At 45.8% G+C, this 22718-nt stretch overlaps 3 long non-coding RNA genes across 5 annotated transcripts; 1 reads left to right on the forward strand and 2 right to left on the reverse strand.

Moving 5' to 3' along the window:
* Positions 1–384: 384 nt before the first annotated feature.
* On the reverse strand, positions 385–16870 carry LOC310839986. Of its 2 annotated transcripts, none has more exons than XR_014561724.1 (3): positions 16806–16870; positions 14311–14963; positions 385–757 (listed from the first exon to the last, which is right to left on the reverse strand). It is a non-coding gene; the product is annotated as an uncharacterized lncRNA (long non-coding RNA). The 2 variants fall into 2 exon arrangements; XR_014561725.1 differs by lacking the exon at positions 385–757 and adding an exon at positions 9436–12214.
* LOC310839999 lies at positions 764–8076 on the reverse strand. Of its 2 annotated transcripts, XR_014561739.1 has the most exons (4): positions 7920–8076; positions 5652–5704; positions 1016–1979; positions 764–985 (listed from the first exon to the last, which is right to left on the reverse strand). It is a non-coding gene; the product is annotated as an uncharacterized lncRNA (long non-coding RNA). The 2 variants fall into 2 exon arrangements; XR_014561740.1 differs by having other exon boundaries at positions 764–1979; positions 7920–8054.
* On the forward strand, positions 8358–9341 carry LOC310839995. The gene is made up of 2 exons (XR_014561734.1): positions 8358–8435; positions 9240–9341. It is a non-coding gene; the product is annotated as an uncharacterized lncRNA (long non-coding RNA).
* Positions 16871–22718: the final 5848 nt, after the last annotated feature.

The raw sequence follows: 22718 nt of genomic DNA on the forward strand, positions 1-22718 counted from the left end.
CAAATAAAGATTATTCATTTGGGGAGATTATACAGTAGGCGTGGGGAGCAAGTGTGCTGGCTTGCCCCTGCAGTTGAGGGGGCCAGCGCCATGCCAACAGCACTTGTGCATGCTACTTGCCATGCCAATGTGTCATGCACACACTGTGCAACTTCTGCAAGTGGTATGACCACATCACACGGCGCGTGCACAGTCACTACAAAATATTGAGTCCCCCGGTTCCCACAGGTGCTTGCTTCCAGGAAGTTGCATTGATTTTAATGGATTTTACTTCTGAAGTTGTTTGAATTTCACACGAGAACCCTTTAGGCATTGCAGTTCCAAAGTCGGCTGGAAGCTGAATCATAGCTGCAGTTTCACACAACACAATATAAGTGCGCTCAGAATTACATCCTTAGTGCACATTAAGCATTGCATACAAGTAACAAAATGCTGCCTTTCTTTGCCCACAAGGAAGAACTTCTATAATTATTCCCACAGAGGTGTACATAGATGAAAATGTTACACTGGAGTTAGTCGTTCATGTATGTCTTGTTTTTTCCAAGTCCTGTTTGTGATTTTCCCCTGAAATATCTGCCATGTCAGTCTGTTGAAGCAGAGCTCTGTAGCACCTTGTATTCCATCAGATTTATTTTTCTTGAAATATACACACCAGCGGACAGTCCTGATGCAACGTTTTCCAAAAGCACTCCCATATGTCATGTGAGAAACAGATGCACTGCTGTTGTAGCCAATTCTTCATCAAGGTGTTCTGTCTCTTAAAAGAAAAAGTGGGTGTAGGTTGTTTAGGGTGACATGAGCTACCCCATCAAAGAACTGGAAGGGACCTTGATCTAGTCCAACTTACTGCAATGCAGTGCAGGAATATGCAGCTGTCCCATATGGGGATTGAACCTGCAACCCTGGTGTTATCAGCACCATGCTCTAACCAACTGAGCTATCCATTTAGGCACACCCTTCCTTCAAGTATCAGGGATGCTGATTCCTGGAGTCATTTAGAGGAGGGATGGGGAACCTGTGGCCCTGTAGATGTGCTCCCATCACCCCTGACCACTGACCATGCTGGCTGGGGCTGATGGGAATTGGAGTCCCAATGACACGTGGAGGACCACAGGTCTCCTGCCCCTTGATTTAGGGGGCCACAGGTTTCCCTGGTGTATTTTAACATCTAGCATGTGACTGCAAGAGCCTGGGAGGAACTCCTGCCTCCCACCAACCGGCTACCTCTTGCTATCTGTCTCCAATAATCGCTTGATGTCCTTTCAAATCCAATTACTAGATTAATTGACTCAGGGAAAAGATGTGGCTGAGGGCTGGAGCTGCCCAGATTTATTTTCTAATAGGCCGCAGCGGACATGGCTCGTGCCAGGGGAGATTTACCACCCCCCTAATTCACCGACAGTTCAAATCTGTGATTAATATGGTTTTTCTACCAGGCTCATAATTTACCTCCACTATTTTTTTTTAATCAGCGGAACCAGCAACCGGCCCCTCATCATCCTCAATTACAAAAATATTAAAGCTGCAGGTGTGGTTGCGTGGTCGCTGCCCAGCTGGGGAGTATTTCCTTTAAATCACAGCCAAATTACCATAACAATAAGTGGTATTTGCATCTGAACGGCAGCAGCTGAGAGTTGTTTGGAGATTGTAATGCATCAAAGCCCTGGTTGGGGGCTTATTCCTACGGCTGCCTCCAGGGGCAGCAAGCCTCAATAGATGGATCCCCTCTGGAAGGTGCCTAAAGATCATCTTGCTTCTCTGAAGGAAGATCTGACCTTTGCTCTCCTACACTGATGCTGATGACAGTCCTCTTCAACCTGGGAACCTGGACTCTCTGCAATAACACTCACCAGCTATGATATCACTGCAGCTTCTGAGGTGCGCATTAGGGAGCATTTGACATCTCAACCTGAAAGGTCAGGTCCACCTTCCAGAATGAAATTAGAAGAAAACATATTCTCTGGGTCCTTTCTTTTTGCCTGCCAGATTGGAAGTGATGGGTAGGTCTGTCAGTATGCCTTCCAACCGATGTGTAGCGTCTGGGCTCAATAACTGGTTGTGTCCTGACTGGGCTAGGCGACTGGAGCACTTTCAGAGATCTTCCAGTCCTGGAAAGCAGGTCCCAGTGCACTGGACCCACAGCTGTGCATTGTGAGCACCAGTGTGATAGCCTGGGAATCCGATTCAGAGGCTGAACCAGAGGAATCCCAGCCTGCACAGGAGTCCCTGCCTCCAGGGCCGGCTGAACTGGGGCAGGGCCTTGATTCTGAAGCGCCTGCACTTGTGCCGGATCCTCAGGAGCAGGCACCAGGTGAATCCACTCTGGCTCCGGAGGTGGTTGAGGACTCAGTGTCTACAGGTGAGTCTCCCCCTGGGTCCAGTAACCCTTCAGCCTCTCCTGAACTGCAGAGGCTCAGGGCAGAGAGGCGGAGGGAACTGGTTTCTCCCAGGAGGAGTGCTCGCCTTAAGGCCAGGAGAGGTGGGTCTCCTGGGGGCTGGGACCGCCCCTGGCCTCAGAGAAGATGAAGGCCAGTCAGCCCGGTCCCAGGTTGCGGGAGCAACATCGTTGAAGAGCTGTTTTGGCCAGCACCCAGTCCTGTTCCCCCAGAGTTCCTGTCCTTGCCCGGCTCCTCGCTGTGGACCCCACTTCGCCCGTGGAGGACTGTCTGCCGACCCTCGACTCAGGTCCTGGACCTCACCCCACGGTAACCTCCCCCCTGGACCAGCACAACCAGACTCAGCAGAGTATAAATAATGCGGGAGCTAGCTGTGAAGCATAACTTCTTTTATTTCTAGTAGCTACTACAAACTAAAGAACTACTGGCTTGCATGAGCGTTACAGCTCCCACTCAGCCATCTAGTCACTACATAGATAAGACTCTCTCCACACACAGAGTCAGGAGTGGAAGAGTAGAAGAGAAGTTTCAGCCCCCTCCTTTCTCTAAACATCAGATCAGGAGATTCTCGCAATGGGAGGGGGTGAAAAGATCAACAAGGTTACAGCTCCCATCAACCTCAGCCAGCATGGTCAATGATAAGGGACGATGGGAGTCAGGAGCCCAGGAACATCTGGAGGGCATCAGTTTGGGGAAGACTGGTCTACAATGACTGGAAGCCCCTCTCAAGTCTCCCCCAATTTTGGAGACCCCAGGGATCAAAGCTGGGACTTTTCGCTTGCAGAGCAAATCCACTGGGTTCAGGCCTTACCAGAGCAGCCCTGGCCATACCAAAAGCACTGTGGAGGAGACACATGCTTTGCTTCCAATCAGGAGCAAGTAGGGATAAAGGGCCAGAAATTTCAGGAGGGCCTGATGTTGTGCCCCATACTTGGCAAGCTTCACAAACCGTTTCTCTAGAAAAACACATAAGCAGAAGTCGGGAATATCTTGGTTGACATTGTATATAATTCTAGTGCAGGGGTGTCAAACTCAAATTCATCGGGGGCCGCATCAGCAGTTTGGTCACCCTCAAAGGGCCGGTTGTATCTGTAGGACTATGTGTCCACTCTTTATTTAAGCAGAATAATAAGCAGACCCCCCCCCCTAATAAGCAGACCCCCCCTCCCCCCCACAGTACAGGAGAGAAGGGTTCAGGCAGCCGTTGGATCTATCACATCACAGGATGGCATGCGCTCAATATAAAAACAAGTGGAGGTTTCCTGAATGCATGTAAAGTGGAGGTTTCCTGTGTAGAATGGCCGGCGCCGCTAGAGGGCAGACGTTCTCTGGCTTGTAGGCTGCCGCGCATGCGCTGAAGAGGCGGCTTTCTTGTGTCAAAAAAAAAAGTGAGAATAAAAGGTGAAGGCTGGCGGCCGCCGCCGGCTACACGAGCCACATGACGAGGTCTGGCGGGCCGGATTCGGCCCGTGGGCCTTGTGTTTGACACCCGTGTTCTAGTGTATGGGGCTTCTTGATATCGCTAGACTACAACTCCCATCATTCCTCACAATTGGATTATGCTGGCTGGGTCTGATGAGGGATGTAATACAGCATCTGGAAGTCCACAGGTTATTGACCACTGTTCTGGTGACTGGTCTACTCTGGTTAAGAACTGGGATGGTTGGACCTCACTGGGACTGGCAGAGGCAGTCTTTGCAAACACAACAGTACTTTATTGCATCATCACACATTTGGAATGAAGTCCACCTATAAGCCCCTGGTACAAGAGGAACTAGAGGAGTTCGAGAGAGCCCCAAGGCACTAATATGAACTACAGCACAGTGGTGCCCTGCAAGACGAATGCCTCGCAAAATGAAAAACGCGCAAGACGAAAGGGTTTTTCGGTTTTTGCGTCGCTTCACTAGACGATTTTCCCTATGGGCTTGCTTCGCAAGACGAAACGTCTTGTGAGTTCTTGTGAGTTTGTTTCCTTTTTCTTAAAGCTGCTAAGCCGTTAATAGCCGCTAAGCTGCAAAGACGTTAATAGCCGCTAAGCTGCTAAGCTGTAAATAGTCGCTAAGCCGCTAATAGCCGTGCTTCGCAAGACGAAAAAACCGCAAGACGAAGACACTCGCGGAACGGATTAATTTCGTCTTGCGAGGCACCACTGCACTTCCTGCAGACATACGAAATGAACAACCACGAAAATGTCATTTGAAAGACCCATGGTTAATTTAAAAACCATTGCCCATGGAGCTTAGAAATAAACTTATCTTACTTAGGGCTGATTTATAAGTTTAGCAAGGCACATGGCAACACATACACAGAAAGCCCTCCTGGATGTAATCCAACAGAGTCGTTGTTTTGCTAGCCTGCTAATTTTCTACATGCTGGCTCACCTTTTGGCGACATGCCATTAACGTGACCCTTCCCTAATTGCTTGAAGTGTGAAGATTCAGAAGATTCTAACCCTGGGAGTCTGCTGAAAGCGTATTTATTCATTTACTGAGAGAGTTCTATTCTGCCTTGCACAGATTACAAAAAGAGGCTAATATAGAACATAATAAGCAAGAACGTTACATATTCTCATAAATTAAGTAATTAATAGCATCATAAAAATGACTCAAAGCATCAGCCTCTAAAAGCCTAAAGAAGAAGAAGACATGACTTTATATTCACAAGAATATAAAGCTGGGGAGAGAAACACTTCTGTGTATCAGCTCCACAGATGTGGTGCCACCACACAAAAGGCTCTTCCTCAGACCTCTACTCTATGCACCTCATTTAATAGGAGACCCTATTCTGCAAATATATCAGTATGTTATTTTGGGCCCAGATTTCATTCCTGGGTTTCAAGCCCACATGGAATTCAGTGGGAATTACTTCCGAGTAGGCATGTATAGACATGCACTGTAAATCTCCCTTAGCATATAACTGCTTTGCTCTCGACTGTCCAGGCTGCAATGTGACGTCAGAGCAGAAAAGCCTGCTTCTTGGCCCTTCTGATTATTTGGTGGGGTCCTGCATTTGGGGAGCTGCTAGTACATAAGGCAGAACCTTTTTCAGACCCCCTTGGATGAAACCCTGCCAGATTTATGACACCATTTGTCTTCTGGTGACTAGTGAAAACATTTCTGTTTATCAAAACCTTGGGGGTGGTGGGGGAAAAACCCAGCCCCAAAATCCATTCTGCCTGCTGCTGCTTTCTCAGTACGTTTTATTCCTTTGTCTTTTGTGGGTTTAATGGTTTTATGCTTTTTATGGTTATTTTACCTCCTTTGTATGCGGCCTTGAGCAATTTCAGTGGGAAAGGCAGGAGATAAATGCTGTAAATAAATAGATGTACAATAAAATGAGGAAATGAATAAATAGACATGAGTTTCTCGCTGACTCTGGTGTATGGGCTGGTGTATTTGTCTGCTGCTCCTTACTTCTGTTCCACACACCCATGCACACCCAAAGCCTTTTTATTCTCTGCCTTTTGCACAGAATAGATCAAGTGTAGGGCAATTCAGGCCTGGGAGCCTAGTCTGACTTTCTAGGCTTTTCATAGAACTGCAGAGTTGGAAGGGGCCACAAGGGCCATCTAGTCCACCCCCCCCTGCAATGCCGAAATCCACATTTTGCCCAGTGTGGGGCTTGAACCCGCAACCCTGAGATTAAGCCTCATGCTCTACAGACTGAGCTATCCCAGCTGATGAGTCCCCTTCACTGGTCCCATTCGGTGCCTTCCTGTTGCCTGGCTCCAAGCAGCAACAGAGGAAGGGGGGTGAGGTGGGTGTGGTCCGCCCTGGGTGTCACCACTGAGGGGGGTGACAAAATGCCGGGTGGCACTCACCGCGGGGCCTGCAGTGCGCCCGAGCCACACATCTCTCCTGGGAGTGACGCAGTGGCTTGGACGCCCGCAGGCTCTGCGCTGCCCCAAACGGTCCGCCAGCTGACTCCCCCTCAGATATAGGGTGGCTGAGTGGGAGGAGGCAGGCAGACTCCTCAGAGGCCCTGCGGAGCATCCTGTCCCAGCTCGCCCCACCCTGTGGGCGGCTGGCCCCGTCCTTGGGTGCAGGGCACATGTGCCAACCCAGGCACCCGATCAGTTTGCTCTGACGCTGGCTTCAAGGTGTCCTAGAACTGGGATCATGCCTCTTCCTTGCCTGGATGAAGATTGTGCATAGGAACCTCTGGCTATCGCATGGCTGGAATGTAGCCGACTGTGCAAAGGTCAAAGCCACATTTTATTGCTCCACCTACTTCTCACCTCTGGCCCCACCCACCACTGACACGAGTCCCCCACCCCCTGCCCACCTCTAGAAGGTTACCTTGCAGCCACTGGGCTGTAGAAAGTTCCCCACTCCCAGAATAGATAATTCAGCAGCTTCTATTGCTTGTGGGCATCCTTTCCCAAACTGGTGTCTTCAAGATGCTTTGAATCACAGCTCCCAAACACCCCTGCTCTGGTGGGATGTGTTGTATTTCTCTTTACATTTATGGCTAAATTTGCACCCATGCATATGCAAATGTGTCCTATTGGTAGGGGGATGCATTTCCTTTTTCTTGGCAACATGTTAAGCGGCCACCCTAGGGACTCTGCAGTAGGGATGAATGGATCAGTCCATTTCAGTTCTCTCAGTTTCTTATTTTATCCAATCTTACATTCAGTTCATTGCATTTCTGCAGCAACTTGCAATTTACTTATTTGTTTTTAAAATCCTCATGAAATTCCATCAGCGTTTTAGCACAAATTTCTCAACATAAACACCTTTTTGCATGCCCTTTTTCTCTACACATTTTTGCAAGCAGTTTCCCCCGATATAATGCTCCGGTGCTTCCCCTTGCTCATAACAATATATACAACATATCCATCCCAGATGGCTGTAAACGTCTTATGTTCCCTTAGAGCACCACCATTGTCATCTTCAGGCCTGTTCCCCTGGCTTGCCAACAGGGGCAGCTGCAGCTCCCGCTCCCATCAGTACCAGCGTAAAAATTGGAGAAACTCCTACCGCTTCCTACTGACACAGCTCTTTCCAGATTGGGAAAGGTGATGCTGTCAGATCAACCCACCATGTTTTGCAGAAGTGGAAGAAATTATGCAAAGCCATGTAAACTACATCAATTTGTGTACTATATAAAGGTCATTTGGCCACCTTGGCACATAACTGTGTAAGTTTGTTAAATTATTGAAAGCGCAGAGTGTGCCCAGTCCTCATTGTTAAGTCTGATGTGCTCCTTCTTCCCATGAAAACTGATCCTGAAATGCTCCTTCCCACATTTTTATTATTTTGGGGAGGAAGGGAAGAAGGGACCCATCAGCAAGAGGGACTTGAGATAGTAAGAGCAAAGCGCTGCCGTTCTACTCATGGGGAAACGGGATGCAAGAGTTCAGCAAGGCTCCCACACAGCTGGCGGATAAGAGTGTCCGTTGAGGGAGAGCAGCTCAGTACGGCTCAGTTCACTGCCTCCCCATTCAGCCCTTCATCGAAGAGCAGAGTTGGCATTTATAGACCAATAAAAATCCACTGGAATCTGGCCAGCTCCACTCACCCAGAAACATCGTCAGGAGAAATGGCTGGGAGCCAAACCCTGGACTGCCAGAGTCCTTCCCTACTGAAGCTGAGATGGACAACAGTCCTTCGCCACTGCTTTCTTGCACATGAAAAACAAAAACACACAAACAACAAATACTTATTATTTGTAAAGCTGCCTTTATGCCATCAGCATGTGGGTGTGGCCATACTGCCTCAGCTGCCTTTATGATATCATCATATGAAGGGGGTGATACCTCCCCAATTGTGTTTATGACATCAGCTTGTGGGTGTGGCCATGCCCTCCTAGTTAGCTTTATGATATCAGCATGTGGGCATGGCTACGTATTCAAGCCAGGAGTACCTAGCAGTAGAGCTGCTGCAGGTACAAGACTCAGACTTGCTATTTCAGTCCTGTGGAAGAGGCAGACCAGCTTCATGGGCCTTGATCCCGAGGTGATCAGGCTGGCCCAATATATTTTGAAACCTGAGGCAAGCCACAAAATGTACCACCACCTCCTCCAAGGAAGAAGTAGTGAGTGGAGATCTACATTAGGTACAAGGTTGGGAGGAGACCACCAGTGCCCTCTATTTGAGAAGATGTCTCTGTAGAGGCTGTACTGGGGGGAGGGCTGCTGAGAAAATTCGACATCTAAGGAGTGCGCCACAGCTGTAGCAGGCGATGCATTCATTCGAGGCTGGATCTGCTGCCCCTATGGATCCTGCTGCCAGAGACAGTCACTTCACCTTGTCTCATGGGTGGGCCGGCCCAGTACGTGACGGTAGGTTCATGCCCCCATTCAGAAAGGGGCAAATGGCTATGCATGCTTGTGAGAGGTCTTGCTCTCCCAGTCTCCTCATGAAGGTTCAGGACTTTCAAGGGAGAGATATGGAGGACCTGGATCTTCTCAAGGTTGGGCTTTTCCCAGCGGGATGATTGGGCCAAGACAAAAGCACAGATTGGGTTGGGGAGGTAAGATGAGATCAGTTCTGGAAGGGAGCTGGGGTAGATATAGAGAGAAAGAAGCAGGTTGGGCTGGGGGTTTTGTGGCACCAGAGTGCGCCTGGATCAGGAAGTGAGCAAAGAACAGATTCTTGGAGGCCCATGGTTTCCAAGAAACAAGCAATGGTTCAGGTAGCTACTAGCTGAAAATATATGGCTTGAGTCAGCTGTCTCTGGCTGTCAGCCTTGACGCAGGTTTTCTTTCCCAGCCACGCCAACTGGCTCCAGTTTTTAACTTCATCCCCAGTGACAATATTTATATGCAGGGCCAATTGACTGTCATGAACTGATGCCGTAATCCCGGTAATTATAACTGTATTATTATTAATATTATAGCGGATAAAATGGGATGAGACCAATGCCGGAATGAATCATGCTTCCCCGATGCACAAATGAAATTCAAGAGATTTCTTTCCAAGAATAAATCTTCAGATCCAATTGAATACAAATGAAGAGCGCTTGTGTAGGCTGAACGCTGGTTCCCACTGGCGCGTCACATCCTAATGAACTCGGAGCTTGGTGAGTTTCGTAAAACCCAAATTGGCAATCCAGGTTTGTTTTACAATTAAATTGAAATGGGTTGGTTTCAAAGGGTGCTCCATGACGCAGACTTTAGATGGGTTAAGGAAGGTGCATTTAACGTTTGCTAATCAGTGCTGACTAAATGTGATCCACCTGGAGAAGGAACTGACAAACAACTCCAGTATTTTGCCAAGAAAACTCCATGGGCATAAAAAAGGAAAAGCTTTGAGAAGACAGTGAGAGTTTCCAAGGCATGCTCTGGTTCAAGGGGTCACAGAGAGTCGAACACGACGAAGACGACTAAACAACAACAGCTACAATAACAATGCAGTGCTGCAGTTTGGTAATTTTATGAATTGGACTTAATGGTCTTATGCCCCTCCCCTCTTTAGATGCTAATATGTGTACTCGCTCTCTTTGGAGGCCCTTCTGTTCATTCCATTGAACAGGGTCCTGTATTTTTGCCCCCCTCCCCAATCCTGCCCTGATAGCTCCTCTGTTGCCAAAGGCCATTGTGGGTTGCATAGTCTGATTGCAGGTGTGTGCGTGCACACACAAAACACACTCTATATGAATAGTTCCGCCTTGCTGCAAGACATGAGAACATTTCATACAAATCGTCCATTATCTAGCCTTTTCTATTACTGTTTCCTCTTCCCTCCATGTCCCTTTCCCCTTTTGCGCCATGTCTTTTTAAATTGTAAGCCTGAGGGCAGGGATTGTATTCTTTTTAATTGACTCTATGTAAACTTCTCTGCAAGCCTTTTTAGCTGAGGAGTGAGGTGCAAATGTTGATAATGATAATCAGGGCCAGCCCAATACATTTTGGCATCTGAGGTGAACCACACAATGACATCCCTCTCCCCCCACTAGGGAAGAAGGGCTGAGTAAAGATCTACTGTATATCAGAACAAGGGGGTAATAAAGATCTACATTGGATGTACTGCCCCATAGATATGCAACCTGAGGTGGTAGACTCACCTTGCCTCATGGATGGGTTGGCCCTGATGATAATGAGGATAATGTCTAGGGACATCAATCATTTTCCGAAATGGAATGGGCTCCTGGGGCCAGCTGAGGACACATGTCATGCTTTACAGTCCTCTGTCTGAAGGGCTACCAAAGGACCATCCTATATTTGAAAGTGCTCTCTTTGGACAACATGCTATGCCAAACCATAGCTTGGTTGACGGTAGTGCAGCAGCAGGAGGGTGTTGGCATCATGAGATCTCTGGAGGAAGGGTGGGATTAAAATGCAAATAATAAAACCACATTGGCCAGGATGCCCATTGATACTACACAACTCTGTACTCTGTGTTAGGTTCTGCATTAGCAACAATCAGGGCTGTACACTCACAGCATGTGAGAGACTCAAAGCTGATCTAAACCTCACAGGTGAAAACACACACATTGTTGCTCATGTGGGAAAGGATGGGGGCGGGGAAAACACTTGTAACACCAATGACCATTATGGGCAATATTGTTGTGACATTCACACTGCAGACCTGATCGAAGGTCCAATTGCAGAACACGCTTCCAGTGTGGATGTGTTTTAGCTCATTCTGTGTGATGACAGATAACCGAAGCCCAGCGACATGATTATTGAGTTGGTGAGCTTGGAATATTGACTTGTGTGAGCATTGACTTGACAACTGTGGAATAGTTTATGGCTGTTAATATCCAACAGGCTCATGGGCGAAGAAGCAAGAAAGGGTTGTTCATCAGGGTCAGGATCTCACAGAGATACATGGACACCGTGGACTGTGGCAGGATGGGGCCCTGGGCTTCCTTTATTCTGCATTGAGAGAGATGGCAGAGACCTGAATGACTTCCCTCTGAGTTTCTGGCTGGGTGCATTGCCCAAGCAGAAGTTTATAATGGGGAGCAGGAAGGAGAGGTAGCAGATTGAGCTTGAGGGCCATATTCCCTTCTGGGCCACCTTCCAGGGGCCAGTGGTGGGCGGAGCTGGAGGCAAAAGTGGGTGGAGCAACAATGGGACATTTAACCTTTGTCCAGAAAGCTACTTTCTACACAGTTTTTCCCCACACCCCTTCCTATCCTCCGCTCTGGACCTGAGGTTCCTCAGTCCTGCCTGAAACTCTCCCTTGGGCAGCAAACGGAGGCTCCTGGAAGCCCGGCTGGGCACGAATGCTCTCTTTGCCCCTCATCCCACCAGCCCCCCACCTCCTGCAGCCAGACCTGCCTGTGAAAACTATCCAGACTTAAAGCCAATCAATTTCCAACGAGTAGCAGAGTTTGACGGGAAATTCATTCCAACTGGGGGCCTTGATTTATCTTTCAAATATACGGACAAGCGTGCGCATGATGGAGCCCATTAAAATGTTGGAAGATTGTTTTTATGATTGAAGTCTGTATTACACTCGCCATAAAGAAAGGCAGCGCGGAGTCATTAGCATTTCCATGATGTTATATTTCTGCCTGTCGCGGGCCGATAACTCATCTTTACGGCTTGTCCCACCGCTAGCTCTTTGCTACAATGAGTATAGAGTTAAGCAAAACTACAGCAGGGAAGGAGAATCCGGCGAGCCGCCTGCCCTTCACGCCGCGATCGCCTCCTCTGCTAGAGACATTTTTCAGCGCGCTGAAAGAGCACATATGCAGAGAGTCACTCTTCCCCCGCTGCTATTCTTCATCGGTCCCTCTCTCTGTCTCTCTCCTCTCTCTCTCTGCCCTCCTTTCTTCTGCTCACCCATCCGGCTAAATGAAACTTATATTGCATTTCGCCACCTCCTCCTCCTCCTCCTCCTCCTCCCAGACTTCCTGGTTTGCTATCACCAAGTCAAAGAGACAGGGGGATTTTTAATATTATTATTAAGCAATGACCTTCTTTTCTCTTCCTCCCTCCCATTTTTAGCAGAAGACTGTGGCCTGGTCTGCCCTATGTTGGCTGCCCATCAGCTCTGGCCAGCAAGGACAATGAGGAAGGGATGATGGGAGTTGTAGCCCATCTTGTGGAGGGCCCAAGGTCCCCCAACCCTAGTATACACGTTATGATGCGACTATTTCTGTCCTTTGACTCCCCACCTACAAAAGAATAGGCTTTATTTCCAATGTATAGTTAGGATATCTAATTGAACCATTGAACTGTAGAGGTGAAAATGACCACAAGGGTCATCTAGTCCAACCCCCTCCAATGTGGAAATCTTTTGCCCAACATCAATCCTGAAATTAAGATGCTCTACCAACTTATGCTCTATCAACTGAGCCATGACCCAGGTTCCTTTCGTGACTCTGGGCACAGTGTTTAGGAATGGCTGATGGCTCGTGATACTCGCCATCACAAGCTTTTGTCTGCTGCTCTTGTTATATTTGGTTTTTAGTATATTGCAGATGATAATATTTAATTGTTGAGCAGTGCCTGGATGTGTTTTATGTGGCAGGTTGCATGTAAATATTGTTAAACAAATGAATAATGTACGGAGTGATTGTTTTTGTCTCCCCCCCCCACCAAAAAAACCCCCAGAGCTGTGCAACATGCTCTAGTTTTTTGTTCTTTTTAGTGACCTAGAGACTCTTATAAACATGCTTTTGAAAATCCACTTTTAATTTCCAAAGCTAAGTTTCTGGTCCTCATGGCCCAGAGATACATTTGATAATAAGATGGCTCCAAAATTTCATTTTTAAAAATTAACTGAAATAAGTGGGAGAAGTTATGTAACAATGATGCATTCCTGCAGCCAATCCGAAGCCATACTAGCGTTGCATAAGTCAGTCCCCAATTCCATTATTATTATTATTATTATTATTATTATTATTACCACCACCTGGTCATCTTATTGGGTTGCTGCATCCACTCTGGGCAACTTCCAACATATATAAAAACATAATAAAACCCCCTTGGCTCAGGGGTCACATAACTCCATGCCCTCCAACATTTCTCCGATGAAAATAGGGGTCTCCTACCATCCCCTCCAACATGGGACACTTGGGGGATCTGGAATGAGTGTACCTCTTTGCCTGGGCATGCACTCTTCTTTGCAAAAGAAAACAGGATTGGCAGCAAGGTATGTTGGGCCCATGCAATGTTGCAAAAGCCATGGTGTTGTCGAAGTGCAGCAAAACACCCAGGAAGTTGCATGGGTGCAGCCCTGTTGTGCATTGCACCATGCAAAGCCTTGTGGGAATCAATGCAGATGGAGAGCAGATGCAACAGGGGCATTGAGGAAAATTTGTGAGCACAACCCCATCTCCATCAACTTGCCCAGGCTAATAATAATAATAATAATAATAATAATAATAATAATAATAATGGAAGCACACTGAACAAAGAGCCCAGATGCCAAATATTTGGCTGAGCTGATTGTCTGTTCCCATTGCAAAAACACATAGTAATAGTCTGACCATCTATAGGAAATATGTGTCAGGTGAGACACACATTTTTCTACATATCAGTGAAGGTGTGTGTAAGTAGTTCATGTTGCAGCGCAGGTGAGTACTGATGTCTAGGAATAAATCCTAAGAGAGTCAGAAAATTATGACAGTTACCACAAATGCCATTGCCAACTGAATGCCTTCAGGAAATATCAAACTCATCGCAGTCATTTTCATCATTTACTAAGAAAGGACATACGCCATATCAAGCCAGTGTAAAATATATCAGCCTCATGACACAAAGTTTTGTGACATTTCCCACTGACCTCTGGAAAGTTACCTGTGAATGTTAACATTCACCAAGTTTGTGACATTACCTGGCACATGTTGCAGTGAATGTCCCAAATCTGGTGGATGTTGACAATCCTATATAAATGTTTTTGAATGTCTCCACTTGTCCAACATACTATGGCGAAAAATGATCATTCACCCTGAACATTCACTGATGCACCTCAGTTTTTTGACTTCTACAAAACTAATTTGTAGTACTTACTTCACATTCTATGCCCACAGAAGGACTGTCTCCCAAGAATATTCCCTGACTCCAGTTTCTCCCAGCTGCTTCACTCTTGGTCACACTTGCTGTTTCCAAATATTTATAGCTGCATCCATGCATTTTCTTTCTCATGACATGCCTAGGGATGGGGCGAAACAGTGATTTGACAAAAAAAAAAAAAATGTGTGAAACAGACTCAGTAAATTGAGGACGAATGTGAAATGGCCTCACCCCCAACATTGTTTCTCGAAATAAATTTCAACTTAACCTCTCTGATCCTTGCTTATTTCAGATTATTTTGCTGAACTCTGAGCACACACACTGCCTTCTCATACAAAATCAGGATCGTGGTGCAGCAATATAAAAGTATACCCCCTCCCTCTTAAAAGTAGTACAAAACAATCACTCAAATGACTCAAGAAAATTGTAAACAACTGCATAGGCACAAAAAAGTCTTCAAGAAGACAGCTGAAAGTCAAATGCGAGGATGTCTGAGGAGAGATTGTTCCACAAATGCCAGGCTTCTGGTTGAGCCCAACTAGGCCTCTGTAATATTAATATTTCTGATAACAAATGCCAAATCTCTGAGCCTCGCCCCCCAACCCCACTCTGGTCTGGGGGCAACTTTAAACTTTTGCTTTTTTTAGGGACTTCCGGGTTGACGCGATCGGTCTAATGGCGGATTCCCTCCGAGCTTGCCGCGCCGGCGACGCGGGGACCCTCAGAAACCACAGGTGCTGATACCTGTGGACTTGGTGACTCAGTGGGCACCTTAAGCGCCCTCCTCGACAATCGAAGAGCCTTTTTAAAGGCTGCAGAGAGGGTATGAGGAGCGGCGTGGTGCTGGGAGTAGACCGCTACTTCAGTGGAGTGAAGCCGCAAGCCATTGCCGGAGAGCGTCAACTTTCTTCCCGATATTTGGACTGGAAACAAATACCCCGTGAGTAGAAGGAAATTCGGACTTTAAAAGAAATTTATACCTTTAATTTGGAACGAACGGGGGGATGTGCTAAAGGGAAGTCCGCACCCCCCTACATACAGATAATTTGAAGCAAGGAGCGAAAAACTAAGATCAGAAAAAAAAACCTCGTGTTTTTTGAGACTGACAAGAGATTCCATTAATTTGTAAGAATAAGCTTTTATTTCTTTTTAAGTTGTGCTGGAGGGAAGAGGTGAATTTTGAAAACTTTTGTGCACCCCCCCCTGGATCCGGGAGCATTCCGCATGAACCTAGCGTGAAAGAACAGGAGTTTGACAGCTGTCAATCGAGCTGTCAAACGGTTGGATAAAGATAAGAACTGTATTACTTTATATCTCTTTGGTTTAAAGGTGTTACATTTAACTAGAAGTGGTTGGAAACAAAGTAAATAACAGGGTAAAAGACTGTTGGCAAAGAACTCTGAATAATGGCAATCCCCCTAGGGGGAACCAGTGACATTACAATGGCTGCAGAAGGAAAATTACTAGCAGAAATAGAAAGAGCCTTTTTTCTCGTGGGAACCTTGCAAGAGCAGGCTATGGTTATGGACAAACAACTCACGACCTTGATCTCTAAAACAAGCAATCCTGCTGATGGAAATAAGGATTTGACTCTAAAAGATTCTGCAGCTGAACTAGAAAAGACATCTTTGGAGCTGGTGGAAAAGGAGGTCGGAGGGGAAAAAGTACAGATAAAAAATTTTGAACAGAAATTTACGCGGTCAGGAAACAAAGAAGAAGCTTTTTGGATTATAAACTATGAAAAGACGAGACAGAGGAGAAAAGCAAAGGAGGAAGTCGCCGGATACTATGGAACATTGGAAGTTAAAAGAGCAAAGAAACATAACTGGGACTTCCTCCTCTTTTCTGGCCTTTATGATTTTGAATTTGGGGGATCTTCGGCAGAACCTTGGCAGCAAGTTTCTTCAATTAGGTTTGAACTGAGAGAAGATGAACTGACTGCGACAGACATCCCTCGAGATCTGAAGACCAACAAAAAGGACTACCAACAGAATAGACAGAGACTGAAAGAGACTTAAAGGCCTCTGATGTGAGGAATCCGGGCTAGGAGTTTCATGGGAGGACAGTTATTTGGGAAGGGACAGATACCTGGGCAGGGAGGGAGGGGGAAAACAGAATCAAAATTTTTTTTATGATTTTTGGGTTTTGTAATTTTGATTTATATTTTAATATAAAGAAGGGGAAATTTATGGTATAAGAACCTTGATCGATCTTAGAAAAAGGATCTAATGTATATAAGAGAATGGGACAATAAAATTGGGCCTAACAAAAAGAATTAAGTTTAAACATAACAAAAATAGGTTAAGGAGAGGAATAAGAACTTGCTGAATTAAACATGGAAATTGGGATGTATTGGGGGGGGGGAAGTCAGGGAAAGAGGGTTATGAAAGTAAGGATATGAAAGCATTTATGTGTGTTTTTTGTTTGTGTCTTTATAAAATGTGAAAATCCAATAAAAAAATTAAAAAAAAAACTTTTGCTTTTTAAACGACACATCTCTGAGGTGGATTTTGCTTCTTTGTTTCTTTTTCTGAAAGACATTCTCGTTCCATTTTATTTTTAAACATCTAAATGTAAAAATAAAATAAAAAATGTTTCCCTAGTACTTCAGGATTAAAAATAAGATGGTATGGAACACTCTTTTTTTAAAAACGAGACTGCTTCAACCACAGCTTTTTCTCTGGAGGAATACTTAATATCGCACCACTCAAAGAAAGCAAGTGGCTGGAGGAACAATCCACCAATTTAGTAAAAGTGTGCGATTTTCTGTAGATAGCCAACCATCTAGCAGTATGGTTGTGGCCCTCAGGGAGCCATTTTTCAAAACAATGGCAGCCATTTTGTTTTCCCCAAAATTCCAAAACAAAATGGCGGCCACTCTTATTCTCTTTCCATCTCCACCCCTCAAATTTCACATCACGTCAGTATATAGGTGAAACTGTTGGAGAAAATAATAATTTCATGAAACTGTATTTGGATTATTCCATTTTCTTTTAAGCCTATGGACTACCTTTCACGGTACAGAACTAGCCGCTTTTAGGTACTGTTAGAATCTATGGTGGCCACTGTATACCTGAAAAGAGAATCAGCTGGGCATGGCTATTGTGATGAATCTTGAATTGTTTTGTTTCCAGTGCATTTTCTTGTCACTTTCCTGGTTTTTTTCACAAGGAAGTTGGTTTGCTGCTCTAGAGTGCCAAATTCACTTTAACTGTGTGCTCTGAATTTGTGGTACGTGGCTGAATCCCATCTGAAACTAGTGACAACCTGGAAGTGCCCTGTATCCTGATAGGTTCAGGAATGGCAATAAATTCTGAAAGCAGAGCAATAGCAGCAGCAATATAGCCAAGAAATGAAACTGTATCAAACAGCAAAAATAACAAACAAAAATTCTAAAATATATTCAAAATTAGCCTGCCATTAAAATACATGTGTGCCATTTACGTGTCTTATCTGTGTCCCTATTTTCCAGGGACATCCCTGATTTAGAGACGGCATCCTGGTTTCTGATTTGATCCTGCAATGTCCCGCTTTTCCTTAGGCTGTCCCTATTTTCATTGGAGAAATGTTGGAGGGTATGGAGTTATCCACCCCCTGAGCCGTTTGAAGGCAATCCTGAATAGGAAAGTTAGTAAAAAAATTTTTTAATGTTTTGTTATGTTTTTATATATGTTGGAAGCTGCCCAGAGTGGCTGGGGCAACCCAATAAGATGTGTGGGGTATAAATACAGTGGTACCTCAGGTTACATACACTTCAGGTTACATACGCTTCAGGTTACAGACTCCGCTAACCCAGAAATAGTGCTTCAGATTAAGAACTTTGCTTCAGGATGAGAACAGAAATTGTGCTCCTGTGGCACGGCAGCAGCAGGAGGCCCCATTAGCTAAAGTGGTGCTTCAGGTTAAGAACAGTTTCAGGTTAAGAACGGGCCTCCGGAACGAATGAAGTACTTAACCCGAGGTTCCACTGTAGTAAAATTATCATTATGGAATGGGACACCCCTGTTTTCATTGGAGAAATGTTGGAGGGTATGCCATTGTGCATTTGTGTCAGACCCAGAGAAAGAGAGGGAGCACGAGGGCTACATCAGCATGCTGCTGCATGCATCCATTCTGCTATCATATGTGCCTGGGCATGTATGGCTGTGCGCTCGATCACTCCATCACTGCCTCGTTCAGGCTTTGCCTTTGTAGGGCTTTAAACCTGCCAATGACTTGCGGACGTGCTGTGAAATCTGAGTGGGCTTGGCCCGCTCCTTGCCGGTGGTGTGCGCAACCAGAATGCTAAACAGCCCTTGGGAGACAGGCCTCACTTAGTGTCCGCATTGGTTGCTTCTCTTAAGGGTGTGTGTGTGTGTGTGTGTGTGTGTGTGTGTGTAGAGCATGACAAGACCTTTCAGCAGTCAGCCCTAACTGGGATTTCTTCTTGACCGTGTGTGTGTGTGAGAGAGAGAGAGAGAGAGTGCTGCTTTCTCATAAACGCAATGCTCATTTCTCCTTCCAAGGCTGGGAGCAACAACCTGCTCGATTTATGGGCCCTGCACTATGCATTTGCCACCTTGCTTGGTACTGCTTTCCCTCCGAGGTGACAAGACGCAGGTTGTTTAGACAGACACACACAGATAAAAGAGCAATCTGCTGCTATCTCATACTGGGGCAGGTGGGATCTGCTTTCTATACATGGCAAAAGTCCTAATGTTCATGGAAGCCACAAACTGAGGAGAAAAGAGGGTAGGTGTTTTTTTTTTTTGCGTGTGTGTGTGTGTGTGTGTGTGTGTGAGAGAGAGAGAGAGAGAGAGAGAGAGAGAGAGAGAGAGCAGGCAGCCGAAGGCCTGAAGGTTTTATTATCTCTCCCCAGGGAAAGTTTAATGCAAGGTGCTAAAATAGATAAGTTGTTGTTTGCACGCATTTGTATTGGACATAAATTAGACATCCTGTTAGATAAACTGGCTGCAGCTGTGGGGAGAAGAAGGTCAGAGACAGGAGTGTAGGGACAGGCATGGTTGGGCTGAACAATCAGCAACTTGAAGAGAAGATGCAAGTTTCCAAGGGGTGTGGGGTGAGAATAAAAAAAGAGAGATGGTTGAGACTCAGGACAGGTAGGTAGTGGCAAAAACCCAGGAATGGATTAATCTTGTACACTGTGGGCTCTGCTCACTCTCAGCCTCTCTGAAGCCCAGGGAGCAACATTTATTGTGGAGGGAGAGGTCTGGGACACTGCCAGATGAGTCAGTCCTACGCTCCCCTCCCATACTTTTTATTGTGTGCTGATGATGATTTGGGCTGATGATGGTACAGGGACAGTTTATGCACTTTGTGCCTGCAGAAGTTTTGGGGCTGACATCCTGCTTTATCTCTGGTGAGTGCATGTCCCATAGCTTCCTGCTGAAACCCTGTAACTTTTAAATGCCACACATATTCAGGTTTAATATTTGTCCCACTTTTGTTGCGCTACAGAGGGCAAGATTGCTTTCACCCTCCAGATGGCAAGAATGCATTAGTGTTGGGGAAGCATTGGAAAACAACTAATAAAGTGACATGATGGGTGGATGGTCCAGTATAAATCCACTACTAAAGGTAAAACTAAAGGGACCCCTGACTGTTTGGTTCAGTCGCGAACGAATCTGGGGTTGCGGCTCTCATCTCGCTTTACTGGCAGAGGGACCCGGCGTATAGTATACCTGAAGGAGCGTCTCCACCTCCATCGTTCTGCCCGGACACTGAGGTCCAGCGCCGAGGGCCTTCTGGTGGTTCCCTCACTGTGAGAAGCGAAGTTACAGGGAACCAGGCAAAGGGCCTTCTTGGTAGTGGCGCCCACCCTGTGGAACACCCTCCCATCAGATATCAAAGAAATAAACAACTATTTGCCATTTAGAAGACACCTGTGAAGGTTTAGGGAAGTTTTTAATGTTTGATGTTTTAATGCAGGCACGTCCAACAGGTAGATCGTGACCTACTGGTAGAATACTAGACATCTGTGGTAGATCACTGGTAGATCACTGGCTCCACCCAAAGAAGCTCAACAACTTTGACCTGGACCCCCCAAAAGGGGGTAGATCACCGCCAGTCTTTAACTCTGTGAGTAGATTGCAGTCTCTTGGGAGTTGGCCACCCCTGTTGTAATGTATTTAAAATCTTTTGTTGGAAGCCGCGCAGAGTGGCTGGGGAAACCCAGCCAGATGGGCGGGGTATAAATAATAATAATAATAATAATAATAATAATAATAATAATAATAATAATTTTATTTTATTGACAGTTAGTATAGACCATTGTTGGGGAAAACTACAACTCCTACCATCCCTGAACACTGGCTATCTTGGCTGGGGGCTGTTGGGACTCAAAGCCGAACAACCTCAGGAAGGCATCAGTTACCTACCTAACTGTGTAGATGGGACCAGAACTATCACCATTTCTCCACAGCAATGATGGTTGCCAGCGTTAGGGCTCCTCCCTGGGAAAACCGTCTCTCTGCTGCTGAATTGGAGCAAACTGCAATTTGGTTTTCCATGGATTGACATTTGCTCCAAATCAACGGTAATAGCTTGTCTACAAATATTAGCCTCCTTCATTACAACCGAGCAGTAGATACATTCTTAAAATAAATAAATACTCAATAGACACTTTAAAGTCTGCATACATTTAATTTCATTCACAGCTGTAAAAGATTAATAGCTATTACTTTCTGTGATCGTTATAAGAACTTTGTAACTTTAATAATGTGTTTGGGATTACTTGTTGCTGCGCCTCCCTCCCTATTCCTTTTTCTTTTTGTATCATAACTTCTAGATTGTAAACCTCAGGGCAGGGATTGTCTTCTTTTTTTATGGCTCTGTAAATTGCTGTTGGCTAAAGAACACCCCCAATTCTTCACCCCCATTTCCATGCCTCCTCCTTCCTCCTTTTTCAACTTCTTCCTATTTTCAACTCCTCCCTGCTCACAGACCACTCTGTTGGTAAGCTTGTTCAGTTAGAGAGCTCAGTAAGTAAGTTCAGTTGATGGACGGTGTACATATTTTGTTGTTAATGAAATATCTGTTTTAAATCACTACATTGAATTTGAACTTGAAGGCAACACACGGTGCCAGGAATGAAATATACTGTGGGAAGGCGCTATGGGATATTTGAGGGCTCTGCATCCTTTATCTCTCTCATATGAGGCGGCTGAGAAATGGGAAACAGAGATGTTTGAGTACAGCAAGATGGAAGGGACATTGAAGTATTCTCCTTCTTTCTCCCAGCCCCCCCTTCTTGCTCTTCCATAGCACTGCAAATGCCCCTTTCAACCCCCATCCACTCCCATCTGCCCCTCCTGAATCATCCTCCACTCCAGCTTACTTCCATCATGTCACCAGAGCCCTTAACCTCCCCTCTCTCACACTTGTATCTAGCTTTCTCCTCTTCCTTCCTCCAAATGCCATTTTCATCCTCACCCAATTCCACTTGCCCCTTCACTAATTCCTCCTCTCTCTTTCCCCCTGTCAACAGAGGACTAAAACTGTCAAACACAAAAAAACCACTTCTTCCCCTGCCTTCCCTAAGCCCCCACTAGCCATTTACCATACACACATCCCCTTTATTTTTCTTCCTGCTCCTTCCCCCATCACTGCCTTTTGAACCTAAGGGGAAAACCAATGAAAACAGCATGATGGCGGACTAGTGTGACTATAGTATAGAGATAAATAATATTTAATATTAATGGTTGTCAAGTGTGATGGCCTTTTCTTAAATATACAGTGGTACCTCGGGTTAAGAACTTAATTTGTTTTGGAGGTCTGTTCTTAACCTGAAACCATTCTTAACTTGAGGTACCACTTTAGCTAATGGGGCTTCCCGCTGCTGCCATGCCACCAGCTCATGATTTCTGTTCTCATCCTGAAGCAAAGTTCTTTACCCGAGGTACTTTCTGGGTTAGCAAAGTCTGTAACCTGAAGTGTCTGTAACCCGAGGTACCACTGTATATATGAACAGCTATCGAAAACAATTGGAGAAATATCTTGTCATTCATGCCCATGTTTTCGATGGCTGTTCACTGCTGGCTATACCTTCTGGCCAAAGTACCAAATGGTGGCTGAGAGACTAATGTGTCCTTGTGTTTGTGTGTGCTTAGAGAGAAAAACAGTGTGAGAACTGTCAAGTAGGCAGTGAAGAACATAAGAAAAGCCCTGAAAGGCCTCCCTGGTCCAGTATCCTATTCTCAGGATGGGCAACCAGGTCAAATCCTGCAAACTGTACCTGACTTTAACAGCGTTATTCTCAGGCAACTGGTACTCAGAGGCATGCTGCCTCCTGCAGTGAAGCCATTGACAGCTTTATCCTCCATGAATTAGTCTAATCTTCAAAAGCCATCAGAGTTGGTGGCCATCACCACCTCTTGTGGGAACAAATTCCATAGTTCACCTACATG

This window comes from Podarcis gaigeae, assembly GCF_964106915.1.
Source record: "Podarcis gaigeae genome assembly, chromosome: 2".
In the NCBI taxonomy this organism is placed as follows: domain Eukaryota; kingdom Metazoa; phylum Chordata; class Lepidosauria; order Squamata; family Lacertidae; genus Podarcis; species Podarcis gaigeae.